Raw genomic sequence first — 10,492 nt, 5'->3', positions numbered from 1 at the left:
CTTTGTCGTGGGTAGGAACAGTAGGTCTGCCTGGTGAACGCTATTAGGGTATGTTAATACCAAACTTCCTTCTAGGCACGTAGCGCGGTGGCGGTAAATAGATCTGCCACAGGGCTTGTTTTTCGCCACGCTTTGGCTTCCTCCGGGGGTACTCGCGCCATTTTAGCCAGCTTATCTACAGCGCCAGCTCCTTTCCAGTACCCACGCTGGGCTATAGTAAATAGCCTCAAACTTTCTCTGGTTCCGCGGACATCACCCTTATTTATTTATACCTATGTTCTTGGTTCAATTTTCTCATGCCCGTACGCGTACGTGTTGATCCCATCAATAGCTATCCAACGTTTAGTGTCCATAGGCGACAGGGACGTCTTGTTTATTGTCAGTCCGTATATCCTATGGCCATCACTTCTAAGTGTGTTCATTTTATGCCTAAATGTACGGGTCTTGAACAGGGCTTCCTTGAATCTGGCGTGTTTGATGTGTTGTTTAACCACGTACTTCTTAACACCCTTAGCCTTCCGGATCTCACCATTGTCGGCCTTCAGTATGGAATACATCTTAGGCCTCAAACCTATGTACTCGGCTATGGGCGTGCCAGCACACTCGTCCTTCATCTTACCTAGGACCTTTTTATTTACCGTGCTGTGTATGGCATGGTCCTTGGGGTAGTCGCTGGTGTCATACAAATCGAGGTGTTTTTTCATGTCCCCGTACACGTCCTTGGTTCGAATCTCCATCAGCAGGGAATCCGTGTCAGTGTATAGCACTTCACACCTGTCGTCGTACTGTTTCTTAAGCTCGTTGTAGTAAAAGTCGTACATCAGGTGTTTGGATAAATCGAGGATGCTCATCCCCACGTAAACAGGCCGGTTGAATTTTATGTGGCTTTTCTTCATGTGTAGGGCAACTAGGTCATCGGTGAATATCTTGCTACGGTTGAATGCCGGACTGGCTATCAGTCTCCTGAGCTTGTCTTCCTCATTCGACCGAAACCAGCTTCACGGTCACGCTGCTTCCTCAGGTTCTCCATAGTCTTACCGAACACCGAAGTTGTTCATGAGCTTGTAGAGGTTTTTCAAAGTCACTGGTGGCAAGCTTTCGGAGGTCTGTGTTCATTCTGATGTAGGGTTCCATCCATGGGCTCTGGTCGAACATGAGCACCCTGTGTATTTTGGTCAGCCTCATACCCAACGACAGGTACAGCTGTAGGTTGCGATAGTGAACGATGTACTTGGTCTTATTCATTAAGTTGGGCACGAGTTTTTCAACGTTCGCCACCCGCCCACCTAACAAGTTATGTTGGTACTCAGACATCCAGTCTGGGTTAACCCTCATACGTTCGGGGGCCAGGGGGTAGCTGTTGTGTGATGTGTGTAATGCCTTGGGGTATTCTAAGTCAACCTCGAGGATATAACCTTTGTTCGAATCTGGTGCGATGCTCATAACATCAATGGGTGACGCCCATTCGAATCCCCCCTGTGGGTAGATACTGGCTCATGGCCCAGCCGTACAGGTTGTTGGCATCGAGGTAGAGAATGTGATTGGTTGGCTTGCTCGGGTCGTAGCCCTTCACGTATTGATTATTTGCTTTCGCGTATCGTTTGGTTGCCATGGAGATCCCACCTCGCAAGCCTTTCTCAATGAATAGGTGCATGTCGTAATCGGTGAGCAATTCCAACTTAACTCCGGTCTTTTTAAGCAAGGCATCCCACGACAGACCTGGGCTGGTGTAATACCATGCGGGGTCGAGTTTATACTGCTTGAAACATGTCCGCCTAAACGTCTCAAACACGTCGGCTAACAGCAGTACATCTGTCCTCAAGTACAGGTCGTGGTAGTCACCCAGATTCTCACAACCCAGTTTATCCCATACGTTAATCGCGTGCGAGTAATCGTCTTGGGATATTTCCGAGTCTGTCAGATTGCTGTAAAATTCTCTGATGGGGGGTAGTCTGGTCTCGGCGAACTTGGCCCAACTATCCATGTACTCATAGGGGTACACACCCTTCCTCATAAGCAGGGGTCTAGTCTCGGCGTCTGTGTATCGATCGGTAATAGGGAAGGTATCATTGGCCTTGACCAGACTGTCGAGTGAGGACAGTAGGAATTGAATCGAGTCGATGAACCTAAGGCCGTTTAAGCTGAAGGAGATGTATCTCTCCATGTTGTTGGGGATGCACGTTATATTACCATCGATTTTCGCGATGGCCTGCATGATTAAGTGAGAGTCGTACCCTCTCAAGTTGTGAAAGACAACGGGGATGTTTATTGTCTTAGGGTTGATTCTAAGCTTAAGGTTACACGCGCTGTGAGCGGCGCCTCTATACCTACCGGTTACGTGGCAGTGATCTCTCACCGAATCACCGTTCAGTGGTGAGTCACACACGTGACAATTAGTACTACAGGCATGAGCTAGTCGGTCGGCTCGGGTCATACGCATGGGAGCGACTCTATACAGCGCATTCCTAATAATTTTTTCTTCCTCCTGCAAACACTTAAGAAACCTTTCAGCCGCGTCGGGCCCCTATACACTACTGGAGCTTTCGTTTCCCCATCACATCGGACGACCACGTATCCAAACCCACAGGCTTCATGCTCCTGTGTTTTGAGTGTGGTTGGGGTACCCCCAACAACCCTGCCTGTAACAGGTTTGACCAAGGCTTCAAAGTCGGCGTATATGATATAAGGCACAGACATTTGGTTCTTGTGGTTACCGAATTTTAGGATATTATCACCTTCCTTAGGCATGTCGACTCGTATAGCCGTCTGCCCCACACCTTGGCAATCCTCCCGGTGGGATTCTAATAAATCAGCTCGTGTGAAGCCATGTAGGCACCGTTCGCAGAAGTGGGTCTTTTCTCTGTGTGCCGATTGGTCATACAACAGCCTGCTAAAGTGTTTTATCCATGTGTAGTGGTACTTGTCACCTCGCTGGATCATGAATATATTGATAACACGAGGGGGGTTTCCCCCTTGGGGCTCCCCAACGGGCTGACTCTGTGCACTATTGTTGTGTTACCTTCGTGCCCAAAGACATTTATAGCTAGATTATTCTGTTTTTCTATTTTAGTGATCTGGGATATGGGGGTTGGTTCATCTATACCATCCCAGTTGAGCCCATCGTCTTGGGGATAGCTAGAAAGCCTGTCTGAATGAGTGTCAGCTGGAAACAAGGCTGACCTGATAGCTACCCTCAGGCAATCGTCTCCTCTATTCTTGACATTGACCATGGCATGTTTTTTCCTATAGTAGGGGGCAAGTCTAGGTATGACCCGCCTCTGAACGGCACGTAGTTAGCTATGTCTAGATAGACATTATCGATTTTATCTACAGTCCACCCAGACCCCAAGTGTGTGTAGCGTTCTAGGTATTCCCGTATCTGCTGAAAACTGGTATCGATTGATGCGTCAATGGTCTCTGTATGCGTGACAACCTCTTGTTTACCTCGGAAGTAAGGCTGAACGTACTCAGTGACCCCAGTGGGGGTTCCCCCCACTCCCACTTGCTTATCGAGCGACATTTTCACTGTGATTTGAAATTTGATACTTCCCAGACTGTTTAGTTCCTGGTTTATTTTATCAGCTATCAGAGGCTTGATATCTGTAATGTCTATGTTCCTATCAACATGCATGCGCCAGCCTTTCAAATAGTTACCTACAGCGCGCTCAGTGGGTACGAACTGTAGGTCGACAGCTCTATTCTGCCGTAACAGTTCTACAAGCTGTGGCTTTCTCATTCGGGAATATCCCCCTAACCCCAAATCACGTGCCTGAACTTTCAGTTCTTTTACAGTGGGAGGTTTTGCTACGGGGGCATGTGATAACAATGCCATTAACCCGGCTCTCCCCAGGTTTGAATAACCCGTGAATCCAAGCTGTTTTGCTTGAGCTTTTAATTGTTTTACCGTGGGAGGGGCTTCTAAACCTAGTAATCTCAACAATGCTGGCTTCCTCGCGATTCGAGAATACCCGATCACACCTCTCTGCCTGGCGACCCGCTTTAAGTTCACCAACAGTGGTCATAATTGCGTACACACCTAAGAGAACCAATGTCTAATTGGCCCACCGTAAGGTAAAAAATCAAGATACACCTTATCGATTATTCCCTCAACCCACCCGGAATATGCGCAGCATAGTAGGGTGTTTTGTATTACTTGCAACGAGTCGTCAACAAGTATATCTATATCCCCATGCACATCTACTCGCCCACCATCAAAGTAATTCCAAGTGTGCCCAGCCCATGGCACATCAAACCCTACTTTTACAATGATTGTAAACGAGCACCCCTTATATAGTTCCCTAATAATCATGGGTTTGAGGACACTGATATCTATACTTTTCCCCACATCCATCTGCCAGCTGCTCAGGCAACCTTCCCTGGGCTCAATTTCCACAAACATAGCTATACGTAGGTGTGTATAATCTCTAATTGGGACACTGGCAAAGGGACCAGCCTTACACTGCTATCTTGAGAAGTCGCCTACGTTCTTTTATGTAGGCCTTTTTATTCTCGTAGATGAGGTGATGTCTGACTACGTTCGCCCCGTGAGCTTTACATAGACAGTAGTGCCCTTTAACCCCTATACCGCACACAGAACACACGTAGTTAGGGCTTCCCATGTGGAAACAACAGTACCCCTGAGTCCTGCATTTCCTACCACAGGCCTCGGTCTTCCCCATAAGTATGTATTCGCATCGGTATGGAGCAGGTCTCATGTTTAGCATACTTATATGGGTATTTAGTCTAATTGTTTGGCAACCAACGCAGTCGCTGCTATACCCAGTGCTATGAAGGCCAGTTCACGGTCCATTTGCCCCTTGGATGGTGTGTAGTACTGAGCGAGTGTGGGTTTATTGAGTGGTTGCAACTGTTTACCAGTTAATAAGTAGTATTCTTTCGCTGCGTCGTCGACATCGTGGAATGTTTGAACGGCATGGTTTTCACGCCTGAGTTGTTCGTTAATGTAATCGATCCTCTGGAGGCGTTTTTTAGCGTACTCAGCCTGTGCTGTTTGTAAGTTCTCAATAGCGAGATTATGCCGCTTCCTCTCTTCCTGTATTTCAGCCGCGTGTGACTCTCGTAGTTTCGAGAAGAGGAAATTACTCCCGGAAAATGCTAGGGCATTCACTAACGCCCCACCGACCATCATGGCAATCGTAGCCATCCTATATTTACTTCATAATATTTTCAGGTAGTATCCCTTGTTTTACTAGGATGTCTTTTGTAGCCATCGCCATACCAAGGTTCATTATAAGCATACCCATATCCTGCAGGTTGAAATCTAGCTTGATAGTTGGTTGTTTAAGCACCATTTTGGTCAACCGAGCGTATCCTACGGCTAGACTGGCGACCACTGTGGCGTGGTATGCGTCGTTGACGAACGTTTTCCCCTCAGACATTATGTATATGATATAAAAATATTAAATTATAACATGATATGCGGGTTGACCTCTAATTGTGGGGTCTCCCTGGGATCCCTGTGAGGGGTTCCCTCCCCGAATCCTTGGGATTCCTGTGTCGTGTATATAACCACGAGATAGCCACGGCAGCAGTTGCGCATACAACTAACAAGAGTCGCTCCGGGTGAGTCACCCTGATAATTTTATGTTGGTTACACCACCGTTTTTTACCGGCAGCTACTCTCTTAGGATTCTTCTGCCTGGTTACTGTTTCCCCCAACTTTGGGGTCTCCACCGCCACCTCTGAAGGGGTCGCCTCCAGTTGGGGTTTCCCCAACGTGGGGGTTTCCTCCAGTTGTGGTGTCTCCTGTGCAGCATCCATCTATACTATTATTATTATTTTTCCTCTCAAATTGACAATGCTTTGCTGTAATAATCGCCGCCGTCACTGGGGCTAACAACATACCATATTTGTGGTACAGCTCGCAGCTAATAGAGCTCAAGGCGTGTTCGATAAAAGGGTCGTTCTCGAGGTCTTCCCACAATCGGCGTTCCTGGGGAATGGGAAGGAAGTATGACGCAATACTAGTGTATATCTGGGTCATAGCCGATCCTATTGTTTTTGTCATTTCTGCACCTAGTCTAGCCTCGTATCTAGCGTACAGTTTATCGATTTCTTCGGCTGACATTTTGTGAATTTTATCATGAGTGTAGTCTCCAAAGTAATGTTTGGCTTTGCCACCAACAGCCAACGCCACCAGTTTCTCTCGCTTATCATCATCCACCTGGGGTGACTGGGGTACCAACAATTGTTCAAGCAATTCCTCACACTCCATCTTATAATGTAACAAGTAAGTTTTAGTTTTAACAATATAATACCCGATGCAGGCAAAACACAGCGAAATGAAGGTTAAGTTGCACACGACGCACACTTCAAATATCATAGCTATAACTAAATGCTAAGCATTATACTAAGCACTGCTAATCTTTGCTTAGCTTTGCTAAGCATTTGCTAAGCATTTACTAAGCATTGCTAAGCATTGCTGAGCATTGCTAAGCTAAAACACCCTATAGGCTACTGGTTGATCGGTCTTGAGCACGAGCTTAGCGTGTTTAGTTTCAGCGAGCTGTTTCTTCACCCGTTCCCGTTCTAATTTGCTCATCACATCGTTCTCTCTCAAACACTCTTCGAACGAATCCCTGTCCTTGCAGTGAAATAAGGCCACCCATCGCGTCTGCTCCCTGAGGTCTTTCAACACCGAGTTGAACTTTTGCGTCAGTACCCATACGCTGTGATTTGCATGCCGGCCGGAGAAGGCCAGGTACGATAGCATGTCTCTCTTTTTTGTTATCTCGCGATTAGCGCTGCAGTCGTCCAGTATAAACAACGTCGACTCCCCTTTAAATTTCATATGGTAAGCTTTCAACCAGTCCTGCAGGCGTGTTCCCGGGTCGACTTTGTGTACGTCCGGGTCCGTCATCACCCAAGGTCTTTCCGTGTACGTTTTATTCATGCTCAGAGTAGGGCACATGATAACGATGTTATCAAACACATCCCTGTAGTACCCCTCCAACATATCCAACACGAAAACGGTCTTCCCACAACCAGTCTGCCCGCACACTATAGCGCAGTGTGGGTCGCGGGGCAAATCAATGCCACTGCATGCCGGTGGCTTAGTAGATGGCTTGCACGAATCTCCCATTGTCTATATTAAGTTGCGCGTCCATAATAACGTACAGATATAATTTCAACTTGCCAGCGGGTTGAGCCTTCTTGGTAATCTGGATGGTTATCCCTCGCTGCCATTGTCTATGCGGCGGCCGCTACCATGCAGTTTATCATCATCCGTGGATCGCATGTCCAACCATAGGGCGTACTTGGTGGTCAGGTATTCACCGATCTTCACGGAGGATAGGTCCAGGTCTTTGGTTATGTGGTGTTGTTTGGCTGGTAGCTTTTTATCTCATCCCACTGCTGGTATGCCCTCATACCATGACTGAACAGCTGGTTGGGCACGCCCTCGATGGTCACTTCCACCTTTTCAATCTCGGGTTGAAAACTTCGCTGTCCCTCCGAACGGCTCGTAATCCTCCACTGGGACGACCAGGATGCCTTTCATCGATCGCTACGGCACGCTCAGGTTGATATTCCACACAGTGTCGCTCTTATCTCGCACGACTGATCTATGCCTCAGTATGCGATCGTACAGGATGGCCATCTTCCCAGAGTACTGGCTTCGAACCTGCCTGGCCAGCTCCGGGCTAGTGACCATGTCGAACTCCAGAGAGATGTTGTCTATGGCGTAACTGGCCTCATCACCGCTCGGGCGTACGCACTACTTTGCTGTAGTCGTTAAACGTTAGCTCGTATTCAAGCCTATCACCCAGCTGCCTGGTAAAACGGCGCGTGTCCCGTGAGCAACTCTCGAAGTCGAAGCGCACGCAGAACCGGTTCCCCGTGACGCTTTGGCGATGGCCTTTTCACCGTCCGTGATCTTGTCTAGCTGGTCTTGCGTGAAGGCATACCCTATGCGCGCGACCTGGTCGATTTGCTGATACCCTGGTACACGCCATTGACATCGTTCTCCTCGCTTCCAGAGATCCCCGTAGCAGTGAAACACGTCGCTGTCGTCGATGCTCAGCACCTCGTTACCGCTGATCTTGATGGTGGTTTTCTTGATGATGGCTCGACCTACGTTCCGCACTAGCTCACGTTTGTCGTTGGTGGAGGTCAACGTGAGGTTGAACGCCAGTCGAACCGTGCCTGGTACAATGAGGTCATTCTCACCAAGGTTTGGAAATCTAACCAGCAGAGTTTGATTCTGGTCTATCTTGCTGGGATTGTTGGTGATGGTCACCGACTGGCGCACGGCTCTGACGCCTAGAGGCTCTCTTGATCTTCTGAAAGGATCTAGTTTTCTACCGTACATTGTTATATAAATGAAATATATTTTAATACTAAATAATGGCAGAGTACATACCTATGGATGATATGTGGGATGATAGTGCCCAGGCATTCGAGGATGACACCACATTCACTACCCCCTTAAGTACTGAACTTGTACAGCCTGCTGTCGACGATTATTACAACGCAGTTGAAAATAGAGACAACATCAAGCCGTTGGGAAGGGACTATGCCAAGTTTACCGTCGATAAGAAGGGCACGCTGCGATTGAAGGCTCACCCGGGGGTCGATATCATAAAAAAAGACGGGAAGCCGTATGCTTTGTCAACACTCACCAGTCGCCCTGGTGGGGCCAGCTGATCCGTGATGAACTAGGCTTCATAGATTACGGCGGCGCGCGGCCAAAGCTTCCCCCGAAGGCCGTCCAAGATCTGCAAGCAGCCAGGCCCAAAGGCGATGAACCCCAACGTGCTAAAGAAACGTCAGACAGTATCGAAAAACTATTGACCACGTACCATGACAACCCCTTGCCGGGTCTCGAATTTCCCCTGAGGGAACTGCGAGGCCTAGACGAAGCCTTGAAACATGTACGCGGAGAACTCGTGAACAACATGGGGAAACTTAATGACATCGATGAGCACATCGCTCGCGAGAAAATAAAACTCACCGAAGCGGATGGTGATATGAAACGGCGTATCGAGGAGAGAATAAAAAACTTGGAAGACGAGAGACGGACTCGGTTGGAATCCGCTTCCTCTAACCGGGAAGCCCTCCGATCCCAGATCAGTCGCGTACGGGAAACCATCGATCGAGTCCTAAATGAAGACACCACGCTAGCTGACAGGATTCGGATACTGTTCCGGGAGCAAGGGATCACCATCGTCAGCATTCTGACTGCATTGGGTTTCATCATATCAACCCTGGTGGTGTCACTGAGTGGGGGTACCACCATGCCTGCCGGCGGCAGTGGCACACCACCAAGTGGTGGGGATGTTAAAGACTGGATTAAAAAACACCTGAAATCCCTCGGGGAAGCCCTGGCTAAACTGGCTGGTAAGGCTGCCGAAGCCCTGCCCGGCATCCTGGGTAGCATCGTCTCGTGGCTGCTGGGTGCTCTGGCTAAAACTGCCACGTGGCTTAGTCAAAACCTGTGGGCAGCCATTGTCGCCATGGTGGGTTTGGTGTACGTAGCGGCTAAGAAATTTTTAACCAAATAAGTCCCAAAGCTACCCCACCAACCACCAGGGCTGTTTTACGATCGATGTGCTGCTGTGTGTGTGACTCCACAGTGGGTGACCCCACAGGGGGTGTATGTTGAACCCTGGGTTCCGGGGGTGGCGCCACTATACCCGTTTCACCGGTCGTGGGTGGTGGGACGTGGGGGATGTTGACATCGAGGTTGACGCCCAACTTTTGGCCCGCCGTGGCTATAACTATTTCGTTGTTGTAGCCCACCACTTTTTTTACTCTCAGTTGCATATCGCTCGGAGCCATGTACAACCCCACGTCGAACACGTAGTCGACTTTCGACCTGGCATATTCCAACACGTCTTGGTAGCGTTTGATGGCACTCGGGAGATCAACTGGAGCATTGATAGCATCCTCAACGTTGACAACGAACTGTTTCTGAGCGTCGTAAGCAGTCCCCTTACCCAGGATGTTGGAACGCGTTTGCGTCTGCGCACCCAACAGCGCCCACACGTACGTTCTAATCGAGTCGTTTAACCTGATTACCCCGGCACGAGTGAACCCTCTCGACGTGTCCAGCATGAACATTTTCCAACCGTCTGCGGTTGACTGCTCCACTTTCTGGACTGTGAAAGCAACACCACCTTTAAAGTTCATACGGTCATCCCTCCATTCATTACTTGACAAAGCAAAGTCCTGGCGTAGTACATCTCGTTTCAGTAAATCATCACTGACTTCTTTCACGGGTCGCGCCCCATCATATGGAATACCCAACCCATGGTTCGGCCCCGGCAAACGCCAATCCGTCTTCGGGTTTAGTTCGAATTCATTGCAAATACGTTCGTAGGCCCGTCTATTGTACTGGTTGTTTACTGCGTCCCATGCTTTGTCCTGTGGGAGCGGGGCACTGATCTCTTTGAGGATACGTCTGACCTGGTAGTACACGTGAAACATGAACACAGACTGACTCAGCGGTCCACGCCGAGTGTTGGTTAATGCC

The sequence above is a fragment of the Haliotis rubra genome, unplaced genomic scaffold, assembly GCF_003918875.1.
Source record: "Haliotis rubra isolate DU_JTF1 unplaced genomic scaffold, ASM391887v1 Scf89, whole genome shotgun sequence".
Lineage (NCBI taxonomy): Eukaryota > Metazoa > Mollusca > Gastropoda > Lepetellida > Haliotidae > Haliotis > Haliotis rubra.
Note: the sequence above shows the minus strand (reverse complement) of the source record.